This window comes from Lissotriton vulgaris, chromosome 12 (genome assembly GCF_964263255.1).
Source record: "Lissotriton vulgaris chromosome 12, aLisVul1.2, whole genome shotgun sequence".
In the NCBI taxonomy this organism is placed as follows: Eukaryota; Metazoa; Chordata; class Amphibia; order Caudata; family Salamandridae; genus Lissotriton; species Lissotriton vulgaris.
Window position 1 is genome coordinate 151,658,311 of NC_141700.1, and position 24,777 is coordinate 151,683,087.

Below are 24,777 nucleotides of genomic sequence, written 5' to 3' on the forward strand. Positions count from 1 at the left end.
CTAGCTCACACACATCTGCTCCGCGTCAACATCGTTTTGTGACTCACAGCTCAAATAGCTTCAAGGCGCCCCAAGACTTAGGAACAGACAGCAGTCTGAACGCTGTCACACAGCAGCCACTTCCTACTTTCAGGAGGACAACTTGTGCATGTACTTGAGAAGGACTAACATAGGCTGAAACTAGGTACAAAGGTCCTGAATGCTGTAATTGGTGTGGTTCTGTCGCGAAGCGGCGACACATTAGAGGCAGGGGTGTTCTATGGCGAGGGGAAGAATACTAGGGAGGGGCTTACAGAGAGGGTCGGGAAGGGAAGGGTTCCAGAGCCAGTCATGTATACTTCTTAGGAAAAATTGGTAAGAAGTCTTCCCCCATTAACTTTACTTAGGAAAATACCCATGTCCATGGCAAATCCCTGGGTTTAGCTAAAGAGTACTCATGATCTGCAGAAAAGTAAAAATAGTTTTTTTTAAAAATCAGTTTTCGTTGTGTATTCATTTTCCCAAGGGATGGCAGGGGTTTATCCTCTTTTCAGCCCGTTTCTCCCTCCTTTCTTTTTCTAGCTCAGCTTCAGCCTTTTGTGCCCTCTATCTACAGGAAGGTGGACACTCTTTATTTCAGTCTTATTATATTGCATTAATATATATAAACATAGTGAACACTATAAAATCATTTCTTTGTTTTGGTAGTGTCATCTGTTATTATAACCCAAGTTAACAGCTCTATTTTATTAATTAAGGAAAGATGAAAGACTGCCTCTGCCCAGCCAGAAGGCGGTTTTGTGCTCAGTGGGTTGTGCATGGCTCTCTGCAGCTGGCCCTCAACCCAATGGGCTACCGATCAATCCTCCCCAAATTTCTTGATCCAGCATGCACTTAAAACGTTGACCACTCAAGGCTCAATTGTTCAAGGGTCTACTGATGTTAAACAATGGAAAATCTTTTCAATCCAGTTCCAACACCATTTGAGAAGAGCCCGCAGACCTTTCGCCGCTTTCATGTTCTTGCTGGAAACGAGTTGCCTTTGAAGCGGTAACATCAGCCTTTGGAAGGACGGAAGCCTGCTCGTTTGAAATCAATCCCTCCAGTTCAGTAGTGTCCTGATGTTCAAAGCTCATCTTTTATTCATCCACCAGTAAATACTAATGCTTCATTCGGAGATCAAGCCTTCCGTCAGAGGGATTTGAATATTTGCTGACAGTCAAGATGACGTCTACTCTCCCCAAGCCGGGTTACATTTTTGCATAGCTACAATGTTTGGATGTCTGAATGCGTCCAGATTTTACAGCCAGTGCCCATAATCCACCTTAGGGAGATCTTCAAGCACAGAGTGGTGGTTGCAAATATGCTCCACAATCTGTCTTTCTCGACACAATCCTAGCTGTATGGGGGTCTGGGGGATGCCAGCCTGCAGGAACCAATTCCAGGTCTGGGCCAGCTTACGGTATTGGGTGGCACTGCTAAACTCAAGACCAGGCTTCGGGAACGCTTTATACAACGGGATACCAGCATACCAAATCAAAAGTCTCCAGGCGCTGTATAAAGTGGCTGGAAGACCGTATTATGGCCTCGAAAAAAAAATCAAACACTGGCAAAACCAATAGGTTTTACCTCAACAGTGGCCACTGAGTAGACAGCCCGGTCTGTCAAGTTGCTCCTCAGTGTGGTCCTCCGTTTATGGAAAACAGAACTTCTCACTCCCCAGGCTCTGCCATGTCCCCTTCTGCCCTGCCCGGGCTCGAAACTGGAGCTCACCTGAAGGGGCGGCAAAACATGTCCTCCTGCTTGTGTGGCTAGTACCTTTTTTTTTTATATAACCGTCCCCCATCACGCTTTTCTGCTTCTCTTTCTTCCCCTCACCCTATTGTTCCCTCCCTGCACTGATGTCTCCCACACTTCCACCAGCTCTTCTGTTGTTCCTCTGCCTCTCTCATCACGGCGTATGTAGTGTAGTGTTTTTTTAAGTTTAAAAAGAATCATTTTTGGGAGGGCTCGGTAGCTCAACTTTACTGCCAGGATACTGCATTTCCGAAATGGTTTCTACGCATGTACTGTATTTTTTTATTAAATTTAGAAGTCCAAGATTTGCATAAATCATTTGGAAACAGTAAATAAATAAAATATAAACACATTGGCGGATGCATGATGTCGAACTCAAGCGCATACGTCAACATGCTGGGCCACAGCAGCGTTATGACTCTAAATGGCACATATTTGATGATGCCACTGTGCACGTCATTGCATTTTTTTTTCTTTTTTTCTCGCTGATGGTAACAGCACAGACAAAAAGCTTTGAAAAACAATAAGTCTGCAAGGCAAGACCTTCTGGCTTTGCCAAGCATAGTCTGCAAGTAGGCACTGTGGGAAATGAACTCTTGCATGTTTTAAGTTTCACCCGCCCCAGTTCATTAATGATTTCGTTCAGTTTTATACTTCTTGGGGTCTTTCTGAAAACCTCCTCTCTTCGTGCCAAGAAGCCTCAGGGTGGTAGCTCGCTGTAGACACAAAATCCTCCATTCATTGATTCATCCACTTGATTTCCCTACACAATAGCATTCGATCACCCCAATATTGGCATCTCTTTGGGCATTAGGCAATAAGGTGAGATGACACTGCCAGGTCGCGAAGCCTCAGCTGCAGCACAGCAAGCCCTCGGGGGCAAACCAAGACAATGACTTCTGCATTATCACAACAGCGAGAATCTGAATAATGAATGAGAGCAAACGACTGAACGGTGGGCAACTCCACGACACAGTGTGCTCCCACAGCAGAGCTGCCCTACTGGGTCTGTGGGCCTTGCTGAGGCGGTGCTTCATGCACTCACTGCTTGGTAAAAGCTTCAGTTTATTATCACTGGGGGTCAGATAGGGTTGAGGGAAGCAGAGTAAAATGAACCCAAGGGAACCGTTGTGATTGTAATGGCTTGAGAAAATCATTAAGCACTGCATGTGTTCGAAAACTGCAAGTAATTCAAGTAAACAAAAGTCAGGGGGAGGGGGCGAAGCATGGATTCTGAGAGTTGAGCAAGATAGAAACTGGTGGCGGATAATGGCTGCCAGGCACTTCCAAAATCGGTCCTTACATTGTGAGTAAGGCTTCGCTCACATTTCCACTGCTGTTTCAAGCGACCACCGCTCTACTCCATTGTGTGGGTAGAGACACAATATTGTCTGAAAAAACGGATTGTTCGAATGCTTTGAAATGCAAAAGCGAAAAGTTGTGAATGCAACTGGGGTCGGTAAATGTTTAGGAGGGCCTTCTGAAGAAATGAACCCCACTGCCAGGGATAACACGTAAAAAAGTAATCTTCCTTTCCAACCCTGACCACTGTCATCGTCAATAAATAAGTTGCACAGGACATGCGCATGGCTTGTGTTGCCCACCTGGATGGACTGTATGGGCTGGGAAGTGGGGCACACTGGAGGAAAGAGACAGCTGGAGGACAGTTAAGAAACAGAATGATGGGCCCTGATCTTTTGATAAAATTACTGATGATTACCGATAGAGCCAACCGTGGATGGGAGACTATTCCAGAAGTGCAGTCAGCATGGAGTACTTCGGCTCTCCTTTCCTAAGGATCAGTCGGAGCCAGAGTACAGCTTGGCTGTGCCCACCTCAAAAGTCTGCTTCAGCCACAGAGGGACGGCTGGCCCAGTGGACCACACAATGTGATTCCAGGCAGAATGCAGGTGATGTACACTGTATAGTGTGAGGCTCTCTGCACAGACTGGAAACCCTGCAGGAAGCAGAGCATTAAGACAAATAAAGAGGCAGCAGCCATTTGCATGGTCCAAGCGAGAAGAATCCGTAAGCCTGGCCACCCACGGGAATGCAAGGACGGCAAATCTGTCTATGAGCTAACGGCTGGAAGTCTGAAGGAGTGGAGGTGAGTGGGTGAGCAACAGCTGGCAATGATCATACCTGGTTGTGCTAAGTCAATCTTAAAACACGAAAGAAAAGCCTTGGGGCTTACACACTGCCCTGTACCACCAGAGAAGTGAACTAGGAAACAGTAAGAGGAAATCTTATTCAATGTTGGGATAACTGAAGGAGTAAAGAGTCGGGCAGACCGACGGCCTTGGACATTCTTCTGCGTTGCATTGATATGAATAATCAGCAAGACTATGTGAGACATTGCAGAACTGCAGCAAGACTCCTAGGATATCATCTCAGGCGTTTACCCCATGTGTAACCACTGAACTGACCCCAAGTTGCCTGCCTCAATGTCTTTTGTCACCACAGAAGGACGCCTTCTCTTTAAGAGAGGAATTCGATTTTAAAAAAGCAACACAGCAAATCCAGTCACTTGTAAGCGATTCCAGGAGGAATAAAATAAAATAGAGCATTGTAGAGTGCGAGAGAGGAAGGGAGCATGTGTGCGTGTGTGTTAACAGATAATGTACTAAGAAAAGATCATGCTCATTGATCTGAACAATATGACACAATTTTGTCATACGCGGAAGCCGGGATTAGAACACGGGTAATTATTTAACAAACAGTTGACTACTGAAATTATTTGGTGGGTTCGCCAAATGACATCAAAAGCAATATAATCAAAGTCACTTTTGGAAATCGATGACATCTTGAATAAATCACAAAAATACAGTTGTAGATGCTTCAGCATATTTGAATGAAAACCAATACATAGAAAAAAAAAATATATATATATATATATATATATATATATATATATATATATATATATATATATATATATATATATATTTTTCTATATATATATATATCCGCTCCCAGGTTCCAAATTCAATGAAGAACCACTCGGACACCTCGAGTGCTTTAGCTAGGGTTTATTCAGCAAAGGGAATAACGACGCGTTTCGGGGATGAACCCTTGATCACGCGTGATCAAGGGTTCATCCCCGAAACGCGTCGTTATTCCCTTTGCTGAATAAACCCTAGCTAAAGCACTCGAGGTGTGCGAGTGGTTCTTCATTGAATTTGGAACCTGGGAGCGGATTATTGCAAAGCGCCGGCTTTGTTACTCGGACCGCCCAGACAGCCTTGAAGTCTTTCCCGGCATTCGTGGAGCAGATATATATATATATATATATATATATATATATATATATATATATATGGGATTCTACATAAAGAATCTTGCATATTACATTTGACAATGTGTTGTATACAACTAGTAAATCCTAGACATTTGCAAATGCATTGATCAACCACACTCTTCATTTAACATAAGTATGTACATCAATATGTCAAGACAAATAAATGTCACAGATAATCCAAGTGAGAAATAAGTTGTGTGTCGATGTTTGCATCTCAGTGGTGGACATCCTAGAGACCATCTTCAAGATTGGGTTGTTGCAGGCGAAGATAAATAGAAGACCCGCTCTAGACAATAAAAGGATCAGAACTATAATATAGCAGGCAGATAATATAGCAAAAATACACCTGTAGTGAATACAGCAGAGTAAGAAAACACCACTCAAGTGAAAGATGAATCCATTACCTAGTTACAAGAAACAGAGTAAAGACAACGGGCACTGAGGAAAATATTCCCATAGGAAAGGGCTGCCTGCAATATTATTGTTCTGATTCTTTCATTTTCTAGAGCGGGGTCTTCTATGATCTTCACCTGCAAAAACCCAGTCCTGAAGATGGTCTTGAGGATGTCCACCAATATAGACTGAAACGTCGGCACACAACCCATCACTTGCTTGGATTATTTGTGTCATTTATTTGTCTTGACATATAGATGTACATATTTATGTTAAAGGAAGAGCGTGGTTGATCAATACATTGGCAAATGTCTAGGATTTACTAGTTGAATAGAAGTTTAATTTTTAATTAAATTCAATAAACTTTTAATTGAATTGAACTACTTGTTGTGGCTAAAATGGCTAATTAAGTAGGCACATCAGGTAGTCACTGAATAAAACCAGGGATGAGGCCTTCTCCTGCTGCTTGACTGGGCCCCACTCCCAAATGCCTCCTGCTGAACACAACTCCCTGCTTCTTTAATTTGACTGTGTGTACCTACGCCGTCCCATAGTCGCACAACCTACAGAATATCGGAAACAAAAATATTGTGTGGACAGAATAAGGTGTCAAAAATATTGAGGGCCAAAATATCAACAACAAACCCACAGACAGGACGTAAATCAGGCAAATCAGCACGTGCCTGAACCTCTGAAGGAGAGACCGTGTGAAACCAGCATTGAAAGCACTGTGCAAGCTCCTGCTGGAGAAGAGAATCAACTGAAAGGACATCTGTACTAGCCATAAAGCCAATAGGAACACAATAGGTCCTGGTACGTGCAAGGCACACCATTTCAAGACAGCCAGGAAACTACTCCGCCATATCACCTCAGCGCCTTCAACGAGCTTTTAAATTAAAATCATTCACGCTGGTCACTGTGAACTGAAGGCCTAAAAATCAGGAATTCACTGGCCTAATTTTAAGTGCAGAGGCCACCACATATGATTCAGGAAACAATTGAAAATAGACAGCTTTTGGCAATGTGTGCAATAAGGCAGCAAACACAGACTGTTGGGGGGCAGGGTGGTATTCTAACTACCAACCCTGCCATTTTCACCCAGAACATTACTGGATATTGCGACACTCAGTTAGTGGCTAGAAGGAAATATGAAGGGTGCCCTGAATTTCCAAACTTTTGCAGTATCTAAGTGAATCTAGGCCTTAACTTTAAGAACTCTGGAATTCAATATCCACACAAAAAAATTAAAAAGAATATTCTCTTTTCATGAGCATTTGAACTGAAAATTCTAATTAGTGAAGCAAACAACATGAAGTCTATTTGAAACCAAAATGACACCAATGAAGTTTCTGGCCTTACATGGCTGAAAATAATTAAAATGTAGACACAAATGTCATCGCTGCAGAGTACGTTTTATTAAATCATCTCACTTGTTTGACTGGATATATTACAGAAGAATCGTTAAATAAACATCATTAAAATATATTTCTTACCTTCTCTTCAATGAATGTGTCCCCCAAGCCTCATCTAAGAGGAAAAAAAGATTTATGTTAAGCCATTTTGCAAAAAATAATAGAACAGTCTAGGACACAGCCAGACGGCTGTTTCCTGCAATGTACACATTTGATTTTTGCAATGCTAGATACAGATTAATAATAAAGATTGACCACTCAAACACACACCATGGCCTGCACTGTTGGGAGGCATTGAGTGACAGACGTCAATATTACCCAACTCAACAGTACTCAATTTAGCTACCTTACGAAGAATAAAAGGCTTGAAGTGACTCACTGAGCTAACTTACTTAGTCGTAATTGCCACCCAATACCTCTGGCCTCAAGTAGGAAAAGGTGGCAAGAGAGAACTATGGAAATACTTATGGAATGAATATAAACTTTAAGCTTCAGCAGGCATTCATGAAGAGTCAATGGAACGACTGGTGAACACTGGAGATGAAAACTCTAAGCCAAGCATTAACAAAGCCAATAGTTCTGGCCTCGTCTTGACTGCAAATTTTATTTTACATATTTATGTTTGAAAACTAGGCATTACACGTTTAAAAGCAATACAAAGTATGCTGCCATCTTAAGGAAATGTGCACTTGTTTGCAAAAAAGCTTTTAAAAAATGGCCAATCACAAAAATGAATTAAAAAAACATTAAATGCAAGCAGGAATTGGCCCAGCAGCGCTGGCATTAAACTGAACCTCTTTTTAGGTGGATGTGCACAAGCAAATTGTTGCCACTCACATAAACAGAGCCAATGGCTGAAGTTGGCTATTCCACTGCCACATGCTGTACGCTGTGGTGGGAAGAAACTAAATGCTAGTGAGTCTTGATCAGACTAATAGCTGACCAAAAGCCCCTGTATGGATATATATTTGTATGGCTTTTTATTTTGAATGTTAGGTAAACATGAACAGGGGCGAGGCTAAAGTGGTCTCCACGTCAGACCTTAAAATGATTCAAATTTTATCTTATAAGACTATAATACTAACTTTGCCATTTATAGGTGCTGTAGATAATACTATGCAGTTTAATGGTTTACAATGTTGGAATGGATAGAAGGCTGGTCGGCCTAGAATGGATTCGAGTTTGACCCTTACAGATAAACCGCACGCATTCAAACCATAGAATCACCCTGCCGACTTGTAGAACAAAAATGACTGGTGGAACATGACCACTTTAACCAGAAAGCAGTTTCTTGAGGACAACTGGAAGGAGCTTGCGGCACTACTGCCCCGATGACCAATGAGGGTAAAGACCAATGGTGGACCTAGGGGTACTTCTTTATAATAGACCGCTGGGTTGGGGGTGGTGAATCCATTACTTCAGGCTTATAGTGCCCGGGTGGACAACCGAGGAGCGTGATCATGCACTGCTTCTGCTTTACGGTGCATAGGTGGAACAGTGGGTGCAAGCTTCGGGTTAGTTGAGTGGGCAAGGCCCATTTTCTTTGCTTTATCGTAGAGGCATGGACTAGAGAGGGAGGAGTGGCCACTGCACTTTTTATTGTTTATCGGTGGACAGCATGATAGGTTTCGATCTCCTTTACGGCACACGAGGGACCCGCTGTGCAGGGGCATGCCTTGCTCTGCTCTATGGTTTGTTGATAAAAATCTGTCAGGAGGATGCTTGCTGCGCTAACGTGTTTCTTTGGACAGCCTGCATGTCTGTGTCGGTCATATACAAACATGCACTCCAAAGTCATTCCATGTTCCCCCCTATTCTCTCTCGCGGTATCATACAAATACAGTAAAATTCATACAGATGAAATCAGCATAACCAGGCTCCCCAAAGTTTTGTACATTACCCATTTATTTGTGCCTCTCCTACAACATGCATACATTGTACAGAAAAAGGTTCCGCATTGGGTTCTTAGATCAACAGACTTGGGTTACGTCAATACTGTGCAGGCAAAATTTCCCTGCAAAGCCCTTCATCTGGTGGGCGTCCCAAGAAGGCTGCGCTTGATTAGCATATCCAGTTAGTTTCAGAAACAAGATTAAGGGGTCCTGCCAGTGGTGCCTGCTAGGTGGGGCTGGCCTGGATCATGTCTAAGTGGCTGGCTGCCACACTCTTGGAAATAGAGCCCACTTCCATGGTCCCCTACCGAACATGGCCAAGTGTGGCCCGCCATCCGGCGGTGCTTGGAGTGGTGGGTGCAGGAAGCTTGAGGGATGTTCTGGTACCTGCTATCCGATCATCTGCCTCTCCCTGTGGGGTCTCATAGGGGCTTATCTCGCACTTACATTGAAGATTAGGGGTCTTGGCCCTGGGTGAGAGGATAGCGAAATGGAGGCAAAGTGCCTGCCGCACTGATAACAGCCACTGAGAGGGTGGGTTATCAGAAACTGAGATGCAAGTCTTGCTTCCTTGTCCAAGGATTCAACTGCATAGATGAAATGGCAGAAGTCAATTCAATGCCATAAACTCTATGTATATGTATTAGAATAAACCCTACTCGCATTGTACAGCAAGTTCTACAAATTTAGCCCGTTTTCCTTCTAACAATTACCGTCCTGAGGTTTGCTCCAACTTCCACTAGTTATTAGAATGAAATCTAGGCTCAAGAAAAAGAATGATATACTTGCTGCATTTCTACGATGGCTAACCCAGCTAAGCAGATGAATATTTACATGATATTAGAATCAGGGGTCACTGTGTACTGACCAACAAACCTATATTTAACCGAAGCAGTTGATTGGGCGAAGGCGCAGAGTCAGGAGACGACCTCTTGACAAATCAAGTGAATGGTATTATTTAGGATCGGAATAGTAGTGACTGCTGTTTTCTTTTTAATGTTAAATGCATTTTGCATGTACCATGAAGGGAAGGCCTTTAGTATACCCTGATGGAGCCGGGGATCCGATAAACGCCGCTTTAGTGCTGCTCACTCAAAGGTTCGCTGTCGCTCAGGTCTGATAAATTATTTTTCCTCAACTCTGCATAAATGCTATCGAAAAAAATCTTTTAATCTCGCATTATCAGAGCCATCTAATCAGAAAGGAGACAGCTCATTAAAAGCGAACAAGAGGAGAACGCGCCGCTCAATTGTTCACCGACGAGAGGTTTTTATTTCCACGGGAATCGTTTTGACGTTGGCTTGCTTGATGCCATTAACACAGCTAATGATCAATGGAACGGGCCGCGCGCCCCACGGGACACGCATGGTCTGTGCCTCCGACCCCTCCCCGTGCCCGGGAGTCCTGCCGAGGGTGCTTCACACGGACAGCTCGGGGCCTTTGTGAGAAAGTTTACTTAGGAGGCTCGGTCCACCAGGACTTCAAGTCCCCAACGCCCCTCCCCCTCTGCCTTAGCATCACTGGCCGCGGCTTCCTTAAAGCACGTCAGGAGAGCCACACGGACATGGGAATTGTTACCGGGGGAGACCGCCTTTACCACGCAGTCTTTACCATGCAATGCCTTTACCACCCATCCTTTACAGCACAGGTTTGTACCACGAACGTACGTGCATAGTACAGCATTTTGCCTTCACCACCCATTCTTTACAACGCAGGTTTATACCACGCAGGTAAGTGCACAGTACAGCATTTTACCTTTACCACCCATCCTTTACAACGCAGGTTTGTACCACGAGGGTAAGTGCATAGTACAGTATTTTTCCTTTACCACCCATCCTTTACAACACAGGTTTGTACCACGAGGGTAAGTGCATAGTACAGCATTTTACCTTCACCACCCATCCTTTACAGGGCAGGTATATACCACACAGGTAAGTGCACCGTACAGCATTTTACCTTCACCACCCATCCTTTACAGCGCAGGTATATACCATGCAGGTAAGTGCACAGTACAGGATTTCACCTTTACCACCCATCCTTTACAACGCAAATATGCACCACGCAGGTAAGTGCATAGTACAGGATTTTACCTTTACCACCTATTTTTTGCAATGCAGGTATGTACCACGTAGGTAAGTCCATAGTACAGGATTTTACCTTTACCACCTATTTTTTGCAATGCAGGTATGTACCACGTAGGTAAGTCCATAGTACAGGATTTTACCTATACCACACATCCTTTGCAACGCAATACTTTACCGCACAAGTTTTTTTAAAAATAACATAATATTTGAAATTTAAAAAAAAGTTGTTTAGATGCGGGTAAGGAATATGCTACTTACCAGTATGCATCTGTTCTTGGCATAGAGGGCTGCAGAGTGGTACATTATGAATAGATCGCCATCTGGTGTTGGGCTCGGATGATTGCACTTTGTTTTTCTCTTGGAGAGTCTTTTGTATCTTGGTGACTCCTCCCTTGGTTGGTAGTGCGCATGGGCATCGGCTCCATCCTTAGATTGTTTTGCCATAGTAGGGTTAGATGGAGTAGTATAGTAGAATACAGATAAGAGTGCCCATGTAAGTGTATCTAAATAAGATAATGTTGGAACAGACAGGTTTCCGGGGAGGCTGGGAGGGCATGTACCACTCTGCAGCCCTCTATGCCAAGAACAGATGCATACTGGTAAGTAGCATATTCCGTTCGAGGCATATGGGCTGCAGATGGTACATTATGAATAGACTATACAGCAGTTCTCTCCCTAGCGGTGGTCGCCCGTGTCTGTTGCAACTGTCTGAAACAATGTTTTTAATACTGCTTGTCCCACTCTAGCTTGTTGTGTTGTGTGCACATCTACACAATGGTGTTTTGTGAAGGTGTGCGGTGTAACCCAGGTAGCTGCTTTGCATATGTCATCTAGTGGAATGTTTCCCAAAAATGCCATAGATGCTCCTAGTTTACGTGTAGAGTGAGCTCTAGGAGGAACAGTTAATGTTCTCTTTGCCTTTAAGTAGCATATTTGAATGCATTTTACAATCCATCTGGCAATGCCCGCTTTGGAGATGGGATTGCCTTTATGTGTAGGAGAAAACGCAACAAATAGCTGTTTTGTCTTTCTGAAAGTTTGTGTTCTTTCTATATAGTACAATATGGCCATTCTAACATCCAATGTATGTAGGGCTCTTTCTGCTACTGTTTGTGGTTTTGGAAAGAAAACCGGTAATTCCACTGACTGATTGATGTGGAATGCTGAAATAACCTTCGGTAAGAATTTTGGGTTTGTTCTAAGAACCACTTTATTTTGGTGTAGCTGCATAAATGGTTCTTGAATCGTAAAAGCCTGCAGTTCACTTACTCTTCTAAGTGACGTGATAGCTATGAGGAAGGCCACCTTCCATGTGAGGAATTGTATTTCACACCTATGCATAGGTTCAAAGGGTGGCCCCATTAGTCTGGTAAGCACTATGTTGAGATTCCAGACTGGGGAAGGTGGTCTTCTTGGTGGAATGACTCTTTTGAGTCCTTCCATGAAAGCTTTAATTGCTGGTACTTTAAACAGTGAAAGATGTTGTCTGTTTTGTAGGTACACCGCTATGGCTGCGAGATGAACTCTGATAGAGGTATATGCTAGGTTACATTGCTGTAAGTGTAGTAAATAGCAAATGATTTGGTTAGTGGATGCGTCCAGAGGGTTGATGTGCTTACTGTTACAGTGTATAGCAAACCTCTTCCATTTTGCTGCATAGCATGCTCTGGTGGTAGGACGTCTTGCTTGTTTAATGATTTCCATGCATTCTGGTGGTAAATCTAAATACCCAAACTCTATGACTTCAGGAGCCAGATCGCTAGGTTCAGTTGTTTGGGATCTGGGTGCATTATTTCTCCATGGTTCTGTGTAAGATGCATGGGTAATAATCTTAGCTTTTGATGTGGTACTTGTGAGAGTTGTAGCAGCGTGGTGAACCACGGCTGTCTTGCCCACGTGGGTGCCACTAGTATCATTGTCATTGAGTGTTGCTGCAGTTTCTGAACCAGTAACGGAATTAGTGGTAGAGGAGGGAATGCGTAAGCAAATTTGTTGGACCAATTTATCCACAGTGCATTGCCCTGGGACCGGTGGTGTGGGTACCTGGATGCGAAGTTTTTGCATTTTGCGTTCTGATGATTGGCAAACAGATCTATCTCTGGTTGCCCCCATTTTTGGAAGAATGGCTGCAGTATTTGGTCGTGCAGCTCCCATTCGTGTACTTGTTCTGACTGTCTGCTTAGGATGTCTGCTATCTGATTTTGAACTCCTGGTAGGTGTTCCGCTAACAGGTAGATCTTTTGAGGAATGGCCCATCTCCATATGTCCTGTGCTAGTCTGGACAGTTGGAGAGAGTGTGTCCCCCCCTGTTTTTGAATATAATACATTGCAGTCATGTTGTCTGTTCTGATCAGGACTGCTTTGTTTGTTATTTGCATTTGGAAAGCTTTTAGTGCTAGAAATATTGCTAATAGTTCTAGGTAGTTGATGTGCAGTTTCTTTTGCTGCACACTCCACTTCCCCTGCACTGTGTATCTGTCCATGTGCGCTCCCCATCCGGAGAGCGATGCGTCCGCTGTTATTATCACTTGTGGAATTGGCTCTAGGAACGACCGTCCCTTGGAAATGTTTTCTGTGTTCCACCACTTCAGAGAGCGATACGTCCGGTCGTTTACCAACACCAGATCTGTAATCTGACCTTGAGCCTGATTCCACTGTGTCGCTAGACACTCTTGTAGTGGGCGCATTTGTAGTCTGGCATGTGGTATTAGCAGTATGCAGGAGGACATCATGCCTAATAGTTGCATAAACACTTGTGCTGGTAGTGAGTGTTGTGGTTGAAATCTTTGTATTAACCCGACCATTGTCTGTACTCTGATTGGGTTGGGGTATGCTATTGCCTTTTCTGTGTCTACTGTAGCCCCTAGGTATTGCTGAATCTGGTTTGGTTGCAGGTGTGATTTTTTGTAGTTCACCGTAAACCCTAGGTGGTGCAGCAATTGAATTGTCTTCTGTGTGTTGTGAAGACATTCTTCTTTTGACTTGGCCTTTATTAGCCAGTCGTCCAAGTATGGGAAGACATGTATTTGTTGTCTTCTTAGGTGTGCTGCCACCACAGCTAGGCATTTTGTGAAAACTCTTGGTGCTGTTGTGACACCGAAGGGAAGGACTTTGAACTGATAGTGTTGTCCTTCTAACACAAACCTTAGGTATCTCCTGTGGGCTTTGTGAATTGGGATATGAAAGTAAGCGTCTTTTAGATCCAGTGTAGAAAGAAAGTCCCCTTTCTTCAGTAAAGGGAGTACTTGTTGGAGCGTGACCATGTGGAAATGCTCCGAATTTATGTAAGCATTGAGAGGTCTGAGGTCTAATATTGGTCTTAGGGACCCGTCCTTTTTGGGGATCAGGAAGTATAGAGAGTATACTCCTGTTCCTTGTTGATCCTTTGGAACCTTCTCTATTGCATGCTTTTGTAGAAGTGCTAGAACTTCTTCTCTTAACAATGTCAGATGATCTTGACTCATTGGACGCTGTTTGGGGGGGATGTTTGGTGGGGTAGCTGTGAGTTCTAGGCAATAACCATGTTGGATAATTTGTCTCACCCACTTGTCTGATGTGATGTTCTCCCAGACAGGTAGGAACTGTGATAGACGTCCCCCGACCGGTGTTATGTGGTCTGGGGGGAGTTCTATGAAGTCACTGTTTTGGTGTTGAGGCGTTGCGGTTGTTATTATTTCCGCGGCCTCTACCCTTATTGTTGTTACCTCTGTAACTGCCTCTTGAATTACCTCTGGGTGATGTTGGTGTGAAAGAGGTAGATTGCTGATTCGTTCCTGTATTCTTTGAGCCCCCTCTATAGGTGGATCTACGAAAGGAACCTCTGTGTGTTGGCTGTTGCAATGCTCCCATTGACTTAGCCGTTTCTGTATCTTTCTTCATTTTTTCTAAGGTCTCATCTGTGCTTGATCCAAACAGTGTCTTCTGATCAAATGGTTTGTTCAGTAGGGCTGTTTGTACTTCTTGTTTGAATCCTGAGATTCTAAGCCATGCATGCCTTCTTAGCATGACACTGGTGTTAATAGATCTTGCTGCAGTGTCTGCTGCGTCTAATGCACACTTAATGGAAGTATTGGTTATTATTTTACCTTCCTGTATTAATTGATCTGCCTTCTTCTGATGTTCTTTTGGGAGATGTGTGAGAAGTTTTTCTAACTCATCATAATGTGCCCTGTCATAACGTGCGAGTAGTGCTTGTGTATTGGCTATACGCCAGCTATTCGCTGCCTGTGATGCTACTCTTTTGCCTGATGCATCTATTAACTTTGATTCTTTATCTGGTGGAGGAGCCTCTCCTGTAGATAATGAATTTGCTCTTTTACGAGCGTTTGAGACCACCAGCGAGTCTAGAGGTACATGCCCTTTAATAAATATTGGGTCCTTTGGAGCCGCTTTGTATTTTTTATCAATTCTTGGGTTTAACACCCTGGCTCTCACTGGGTTTTCGAATATTTCCTCTGTGTGACTAAGAAGACCCTTCAACATAGGAAGAGTACCTGATGTTCTCTGTGCATTAGGTAGAGTCTCTAACAAGAAATCCTCTATTTGAGGTTCTGTATGCATATCTAGTTTGTGATATTTTGCTGCCCTATTAATGAGCTGCACAAAACCTGTGTTATCATCAGGTGGTGAAGGCTTTGAGGGATATAGCTCTGGGTCGTTGTCCTCATCTGACCCTACATCATAATTTTCCCATGGGTCCTCCTCATCTGGGATAGTTTCGTCATCCTCTTGAGGTTCTCCCTCCCCTAGATCACTGTCTACATCTGACTGAGGTGTAGCTGGTCTTGGTGTGGAGGGTGTAGGAATATTTGGCCTATTGTGAGGAATAGGAGAAGAGGGTGTGACTCTAGGTCGAGGAGAAGCAGGAGGAGTTATGTTTGTCCCCATTGTTCTCTTTTTTGAAGGAAGAGGTTTATCTTCTGACTGTTCACTCTTTCTCTTCTTCGTGACCACTTTCCCAGTTTGTGGATCAATAAACAAGATCTTTTGTTTGGGATCTGTCTGTTGCTCCTGAATCGGTACCGAAGATCCTGGTTCCGAGAGCTGTTTTTGTTTTCGATCGTCAGATCTTGTTGTTTTCGACACCGAATGTCTGCTCGATTCCGACTTTCTGGGTATCGAGTGTCTTTTGGGCGATAAATCATATTTATGTTTCGACATGGAATGTTTCGATACCGAGCTTTCCCTTGTTTGTTGCCTCGGTGCCGAAGTCGATGTCGCCCTTTTCTCGGATCCGACATGGTGGGAGTCCGAGTGTTTCGGTTTCAGTTTCGGTTTCGTTGCCGGGCCCGAGGGCGGGGCGTCGGAAACTTTTTTCTGCGGTTTGACCGGGCCCGAGGGCGGGGTCGTTACCGCACGGGGTCGGTTTTTCGGTAAGGGGACGTCGTCACTCACGGTTTGTTGCTCGATGAGTTCTTCGTCTCCGACTGGTCCCCTTCCGACCCCGACTGGTCCTCTTCTTCCTCGATTTGCTCGTCTCCGAACAGCTCCGGGATTGCCTCCGCCTGCATTCTGGAAACCTCGTGTCTTCGAGCTCGACGATTTCTAATCGTTAGCTTGGAGGAGAATGCTGCACAGGCTTCGCAGTCCCTGGATTCGTGTTCAGGCGATAGACAGAGGTTGCACACCTCGTGTAGGTCCTTGTGTGGGAACTTAGCACCACACGTTGGACATTTTTTGAATGGAGTCCTTTCCATGGACTCCGGGCTTGACTGCGTCGAGAAAGGCCTCCTGTTCTTCGACGTAGATCCAAGTTTTTCTCTTCGATTTTGAATTTGCAACGCGTCGGAATGGAAATGAACGCGTTCGATAACAATACCGTCGAATTGGAAAGGGAATACGCGCCGATAAATCACTTTCTTCTGAAGTTGATCTGGAGCGTTTCGATCCTCATCCGAACCCGATGGCGGAAAAAAACAATCTAAGGATGGAGCCGATGCCCATGCGCACTACCAACCAAGGGAGGAGTCACCAAGATACAAAAGACTCTCCAAGAGAAAAACAAAGTGCAATCATCCGAGCCCAACACCAGATGGCGATCTATTCATAATGTACCATCTGCAGCCCATATGCCTCGAACAGAATGGTACATACAATCAATCAATCAATCAATCAGAGTACTTGTAGAGCGCATTACTTACCCGTGAGGTCCCAAGGGGCTAAGGGGAGGGGGGGTGCTGCTACTGCTCGAAGAGCCAGGTCTTGAGGAGTCTTCTGAAGGCGAGTAGTGCTTGGGTCTGCTGTATGTGGGTAGGGAGGGTGTTCCAGGTCTTGGCGGCGAGGTAGGATAAGGATCTGCCACTGGAGGTCGTTCGTTGGATGCGGGGGACAGCGGCGAGGGCGAGGCTGGCGGGTGGGGGTGTGGAAGCTGAGTCTGCTGTTCAGGTAGGCTGGTCCGGTGTTGTGGAGTGCTTTGTGTGCGTGGGTGAGGAGCTTGAAGGTGATCCTCTTGTCGACAGGGAGCCAGTGTAGGTCTCTCAGGAGGTACAGGTAATTTTAGGTGTAGGGGAGGGCAGGGCTTTAAGTGGGCCGGGTCTCACTGGGTCTGAGCACCAGCAGTTTTTTAAGGGGGCCTCGAAACGGGTCTCTATCGGGCTCTGTTTGGTGCCCAGGCACAGGTGGTCCGGTTTTTTTCGAGCTTCATAGGGGGAAGGGAAATCCTTTAAACAGAGTCATTTTTTCTCTGGATTTCTCTTCTCTTTTCAGAACTCAGGAGCAGCAACATTGTCGTGGTGTCACCAGGGCTTTAAGTGGAAGCTTTTTCAGTATTATATAGAAGCCACAGTAGCTGCTTATTTATCTTATGCAACTAACAACCATTGACAACGCCAATAGTCCTGACTTGTTGTAGGTATGATGTGACTTGTATCATATATCTGGATGCAATGACAGAAACAGCAAAATACCAGTCGGGTGGCACACTATGCTAAGTACAGATTGCCTGTTATTAAGCCACGCCCTTTATTACATTAGCCACACCCCATTGAGAACTCCCCCTCCCCCCGTCTTTTCATACCGCTTAAAGCCCTGGGGCAGGGAAGTGGTAAAGGAATGAGTGGGTAATTTTAGGGTTTAGGAGAGGATGGAGTTAAGGGAGATAATTGCGATTTTAGGGTTTAGGGCTGGGTAAAGGTAAGCGTGATTATAGTGTTTGGGGAGGGTAGCGGTAAAGGGAGATAAAGATGATTTCAGGGTTTAGGGGTGGGAAGAGGTACGGGGGATTTTAGCATTTAAGGAAAGGTAAGGGTAATTTTAGGGTTTAGGGAACGATGAAGTTTAGGGGGATAATGTTAATTTTAGGGTTAAGGTGTGGGTAAAGGTAAGCTTGAATTTAGTGTTATAGGGGAGGGGAGTGTTAAAGGGAGATAGGGGTGATTTTAGGACATAGGGGAGAGAAGAGGTAAGGGTGATTTTAAGGTTTAAGGGAGGGCAGAGGTAGGGGTAAATATAGGGTTTAGGGGAGATAGACGAAAAAGGGTAGTGGTGATTAGAGATTCAGGGTTGGTACAGGTAAAGGGAGGTAAGTGTAATTTGAAGGTTATGGGTAAGGTAGATGTAGAAGGAGGCAAGGCTTTTTTTAATGGGGTGGTTGTGACACACACACACACACACACACAGTGATTAAGGATTCAGGGTTGGTACATGTAAAGGGAGGTTAGTGTCATTTGAAGGTTATGGGAAAGGTAGTTGTAGAAGGAGACAAGGCTTTTTTATGGGGTGGTTGTGGCACACACAAGGTGATTAGGGACACAGGGTTGGTACAGGTAAAGGGAGGTAAGTAATTTGAAGGTTATGGGTAAGGCAGATGTAGAAGGAGACAAGGTTTTTAAAAAGTTTTTTTAACGGGTTGGTTGTGACACGCACGCACACGCACACACACTTTTAGAGACAAAACCTCTAAATTACTTGGTACGGCATGTGTTTTAAAACCATGCATGGTAATTAGAAAGTTACAATGTGTTGTAAAGGTAAATGTAATGTAATACCTGCATGGTAAAGGGATTGCGTGATAAATACATGTGGTAAATGTACATCCGTTACCGGGTTGATAGCGAACATGGGCTACTCGAACAGCACTACATCTCTGATGATCCGAGACAGTGTGGTTGATGTAGCAGATGACTAAGATCTGGATCTTGCCAAAGCCACACATTTCAAAACAGCCCTGGGGTGTAGAACAGATGAAACTGCTTGGTGTTCTCTACCTGAGCTTTCTGATGATCCTACATCTAATCAATCAAACTTCCGAGCTGAAACAAGTCTACGTGAGCTACCAACGGCATTGTCTTGTTACTCGGCCCCACGTGTGTTTGTGGTCAGCTGGATTTTAGTGTTGTGAAAGGTTGGGTTAGTTCCCAAATTCAACCCAAATACCAAGGTATCATTCATAAAGGTAGAGGCCGTACAGTCAGTTCAACATTGTCAGACAAAACACCCACGCTAGTCAGCAGACACAATGCTTTATTCAACCATTAAGCGACTAGCAAACTCCAATCCCAAAAATAGCTCATTTCATGCAGCTGGTCGTGTTCACTGGCATCTACCCCAGGCTCAGACGAACAACCCAAATTTCCTCACTCGCAGAACTAAAACCCCTTCTTTTCTGGGAGCTCATTAATCCCTAAAGGAAAAATTCCCATCAGCCCCTCCTCCCCTTTGGTCTACCATCAAAAAGTTCCAACGCACAACACTTTCTAATACTAACCTCTGAAAATGTAGGATGGAACTCAGTTATGCCGTATATGCCTCACTGCGAGCGCTAACACTAAACAATTAACAACCAAAATAAATAGGAATGGTTCAAACCAATACCACGAAACACGACATTTCGGGACAACTACGGTAACTGTTGCTCTGAAGGCTCTCACAGAACAATTCACCACTTGGAGGTCCAATAGTATTGATAACATCCCCTTTTAAGCTCCAATTTGAATCCATAGGACCCAGCAGTCCCCATTCCAAACAAAATTTACCAAGAGTAGGCGTGGCTTACTCTTAAAGAGCTCCTGGCATCCAGGAATAAGGTGGAGAGCTACAAGCACAAGTCAGAGCAAACCCTTTGAGAATTGCACCCGCCGTTTTATTCCCAGTGTATGCACCTCGTGTTCTATTCCTCCAGGGGACAAGCTCTCCTCTGGAGGAGGGAATTAACCTGGTATTAGTCATTTTTCAAACCTTGCACTGGATTGACAACTTTAAATGTTGTTTGTGGAATCCTGGTTCAAGAATCAATTCTTTCTAAGGAGAAAAGGGCCGAGAAAGAGAGGCGAGAGACAGAAAGACTGAGTGTAGAGACGGTGTTTTTTGTTCAACAATTGGGTAAAGAACCAGGGATTCCTGCTTTCATTGATATAAACATTTAACAGGCAAAGCTTTTAAAATATGCGGCCTAAAGCTAAAGTCTGTGAGTGTTGTAATAACGTTTTTTGACTTTGTTTTATGGGTTTGCAACACCATGTAAAGGACATTTTCTGCACTGACAATGCAACCTATTAGAATAGCAATATCACTGCAAAACTATTCGTTTGTCTCCCAAAATCATTCATTCTGAAATATTTCCATAACCAAACTTTGTATTCTGCAGCATTTCCTTTTCTACTTGGTCTTTAGGGCGCAACCACAGGGCTGCCCTTATATTGTTCCAGAAATGTAAATTTGCAAGTTGAGTATAGTACTTTACCAATTCTTTATTGTATTTTCTAAGGTAACAGGCAAAGCTATATATAACCAGTTGAAAATGGCAAGCATTTGTCAACTAGTTATTAGAATGTAAAGTGTCTGCACTGCGTGTGTGCCACTTTTTGCACAGGCACTTCCACCAAGTGCATGTGCTCATTTACTGAATCAGGAAAAATAAACTAGCAGTCAAAGTGGACACAGGTACCATAAAGGATCAGTTTCCAGGTGCAGGGGACATATCAGTTCCTGATGCCACGTTGCGCCAAGCCGGGGACTGTAAAGGCTGTTTTCGTCTTCCTTGCCTACGTCACGGCAGATCACTGCCCATCACTTATTAATGCGGTTTAATGAGGCATTTTACTGTGACGAAGGTCAGATTACTTCTGGATAAGGAACGGTCATGAATGGCAGCCTCTTGCAAGAGCAAGACCCTTGAGATGTGTATGATACTGCTCAGTTGCGTTTTATAAAATGTTTTTATAGGTAATGGACAATACCAACTGATGACAAAGGCACCACAAAGGCAGGACAAACTATGTTATAATTCACTGTTAAAAGTAGTGACCCAAAGAGAAGAGGAATTAAGTTTCATTTTGGGATGCTTGGTGATCACAAAATAGCTGGATGGAGAGTGGAAGATCCTCGTCTGCCAATGCAACAACAGCTACATGCGTTTATTCCGGCCTCATACTCTTCAAGCTCGTCATTTACTACGTTATATTATCCCAATAGTGTTTTTTCCAATTTCGATCGGATTTTAAACATTTTTGTATTATGAACTAACAAATTTAAAAGAAATACCTTTCAACTTTATTGTACGAGAGGCGTGGCCAAGCAAGATGGCCGTTAGGACGCGTTCCTATGGGGCTCCCGACCGACCATAGCGTATCCTATGGATTCCTGTTCCGGACAGCCAACCTGAGAGATCAACCTCCTGGATGCCAACACTGCCTATTACCCGTTTGTTAGTTGCTGAGATCTGGCGTCGAGGGGCAGACGACCGCTCGGCAAGGCCTTTAAGGGCAGAGCTGCAGAGGCTGTCGTGGCCCCTCGGCGCCCCTCCCCCCTCATTGCGGGGGGAGGGGGGTAGTCTCCCCTTCTGAAGCAGACTGCTGGGGAGGGGCTCTTCTCCCTTCCCCTCCCCAATGAGGGCCAGACTGGCCGTACCGGGCAACGGGCGTTTCCCCGGTGGGCCGCCAGGGTGGGGCCAGTTTTGGGACCCTGGGGGCTGTTTTCATTCCTGGGGGCGTGCTATATCGGACCGCTGTAACAAAATCAGCTGAAACCAACCTTTGATAACAGCTCAGCCGTACCCTCTCCCTAGGAGCCGGCTTAACAGTTTGCCAGGGCCAGGGTCGGTTTCCAGTCTGGCCCTGCGCCAGATCGGGAAAGACCGGCAGCCCCGCTGGAGCTGGGGACGCAAGTACTGCGGGAACCAGTACTGAGCCACATTCCACTGACCCGTACGGGAGGGCCGCCTCTTCACCCGGTGCCTGCCTGGCCTTGCATAGCTGATCTGCAGGTCACCTGCGATTGTCAACTAGTTCGGCAGGGGCCCTCAATCTCAGGTCCTGGAGGGGGGGAGTTGATGTGTGAACAGCCTGAGGGGCTCAGCAGGCCTTCGAGAAGCAGTCCTGCCTCTGACTGCTATGGCCGGGTGGGTACAGGCCTGGCGCGTGGAGCACAAGAGCTGCTGACATGCTTGGAAGTGTTCTTCAGTGTGTGAATTGTTGGTTGAGGCTGGGACGGCGCCATTCCTCTGGGCTGATTGGGAGCCCTGTGACATCCCTGCGGGCCCCCGGGTCCTCCAGAAGCACGGGGGACCGAGTTAGAACATCCCTGGAGGAGGGCATAACCTGGAACTGCACTGCTTGAGCCATAGGCCGATCGGAGGGCCGCATCGTGTCTGGGTCTGTTGTGGTGTCTCTCCCCTGATACTGGCCTCGCTGCTTGCCTATGGGAAGCCCTTCCGGCGCCCCTTGATGGCCTGATCGCTGGGAACCCTGCTGTTGTGGTCATGCAACATGGGCAGAGACACTTAATTGGCAGGGATTGGGTTCGCACTCTACCCTGTGGTGAAGGAGGTGGACATTGCCTGGACCGTGCACGAGCGGCCATTTCTGCTGGTTGGCCCTGAAGGCAGGCTCCTGTTTTGGAAGATTCCATTTCTCACCCCATGGGTATAAACAATCAGGAGCGCCGCAGTGGACCACCACTGAACAGTATACCACCACGGGGTGGGCGTCACAGCAAACCAGGCGCCATGCCTCTGGGCAAATGGACCATGACCCTGGTCGGGCCACAAAAGCAGCCTTAAGGGCAGCACTTTTGGTGGCCATTCAGGGCTCAAGGCAGGCACTGGAAAACAAGTTAGTGACAATGGCTCTTGAAGCAAATTTACTTTGCACAGATTTATGCAAAGTCTAGTAGAAGGTTTGAGGGGCTGAGGACTGGATAAAAGGTCTACAAAAGGAGGTGGCCACTTTGAGAAAACCGGTATCTGGGATCATATCCTGCGCCGGAGTTCTGGGGGCCCAGGTGGAGGATGCAGAGGGGAGGTCACGTCATAATAATATACACCTAGTGGGATTACAGAAAAGTGTGGAGGGCTCAACGACTGAACATTTTGTGGAAATGCGGATTCGTAATACGTTGAAACCCTCTGGTTAGTCTCCCATGCTTATTACTGAACAAGTACACCGGGCTTTGGTGCCCTCTCCTCATCCCAGAGCCCAACCACAAACCATCAATGCTCGTATATTGAACAACAAGGACAGAGATTGTGTCCTCAGCGCAGCCAGGGAGACTGACACTGCCAGGCACAAAAAAAAGGATCTCTGTCTTTCCAGTCTACACAAACAGGGTGCACGGGGCCCGCAAAACTTTCTGGGAGGTGAAGGTGACGCTAAGCTCAATGGGCCTACGCTACATGCTGGTTTACCCAGCTAGACTCAGGGTGTTAACGCGAGGGAAATCACATTTCTTTGATAACCCTGAGGATGTGTGGCACTGGTTGGAAGTCTGGGTTCCTAAAGAATGATCCAGCTCCTGGAGGTCTGAAACTCAGAGAAGGCCTGGAGTGGTCCCAGTTGGACAGTCCAAGAGGGATCCGCGTCTGAAGGCCGGCATTCCCCGGAGAGAGGTGATCAAGCCAGGGTGGAGATCCAGACAGATGAAAACATGGCGTTGGCCGCGCAGGAGCAGCAGCCGGCCCCTGTCGAACCTTCACCGCTATTGGAAGTAACATGATACTGGAGTGTGATACGGCATCCTTTAAAGTGTGCAGTCTTGTATTGTCCATTAAGAGTATTGTATTCTAACCATATTTCCTTCTTTATGGGGATGTCATTGAGATATTTCTGTGGTCGACTAACTGCCCCTTCTTCCTTCCAGGGTAGTTGCCCATTGGGGCTGCTTTTTACTTGATGCTGCTGCTTTTCCCGGGGGATGTACACTGGCGAGACTATTGATGTATAATTCCTTTGCATTTCTTTGCTATGAGGCACTTGTGTGAACTCCTTCCGCCATCTGCTCATTGTTAAAGGAGGAAAGGATACAGCAATAGGGGTGGGAACACTCCTTGATTGTTTGCTGCCACTTACTCTGTTATGCCACAGATTCATTAACACATTGGTTATAGTCTGGGGAAATGGTTTTAAGTTGGGGAGAATTTACACTCGGTGGTAGGCAATGGATGGGGATGGCTAGGTTAGGCTGCGGGTCCTGGCAGCACAAGATTTCTTGAATTTGCATTGTGGTGTGTTGTTGGAATGCTGCATGTCTGGGGTGGGGGATTTGTTCCCATTATTCCTTTTGTTCTCTGTTCACACGCTCTGGGGTTCTTTGTATTATTTTATTTCAGTGCTGAATGATCAATGGAGCATACACATATCTACTTGGAGGTTTGTCACGCATTGGCCCAGTGGGACGATATTAGGTGGGAGGTCTTACAATGACACACTTACGGCTGACCACACTAACATTGTTACGTCGCATGTGTGGGGCCTTAAAGGGCTCTGCCAAGCGTTAGAGTCCACTTGTTCCTTAAACAGGAGACACACCTCGTGACAGATGAAACGCAGAAGCTGCGGAAGAAATTGAGGGGTCAGTTTTTCTCCATATCCTATTCCTCCTATGCCAGTGGGACAATTATTTGGGTAGCTTCGGGGGTCTTCTCCAAACATACATACACCAAAGCGGATGTGGAACGGCAATATATCCTTGTACTGGGGACTTTAGATGGT

At 45.4% G+C, this 24,777-nt stretch overlaps 1 protein-coding gene across 4 annotated transcripts in view; it reads right to left on the reverse strand.

Moving 5' to 3' along the window:
* Window positions 1-24,777, reverse strand: part of MEF2D (myocyte enhancer factor 2D) — a 456,242-nt gene that overhangs the window by 275,138 nt on the left and 156,327 nt on the right. For all 4 annotated transcript variants that reach the window (XM_086947641.1, XM_086947639.1, XM_086947640.1 and 1 more), the window contains exon 2: window positions 6,961-6,994. The gene's annotated coding sequence lies outside the window, so the exon portion shown is untranslated. The remainder of the gene's footprint in view (window positions 1-6,960; window positions 6,995-24,777) is intronic.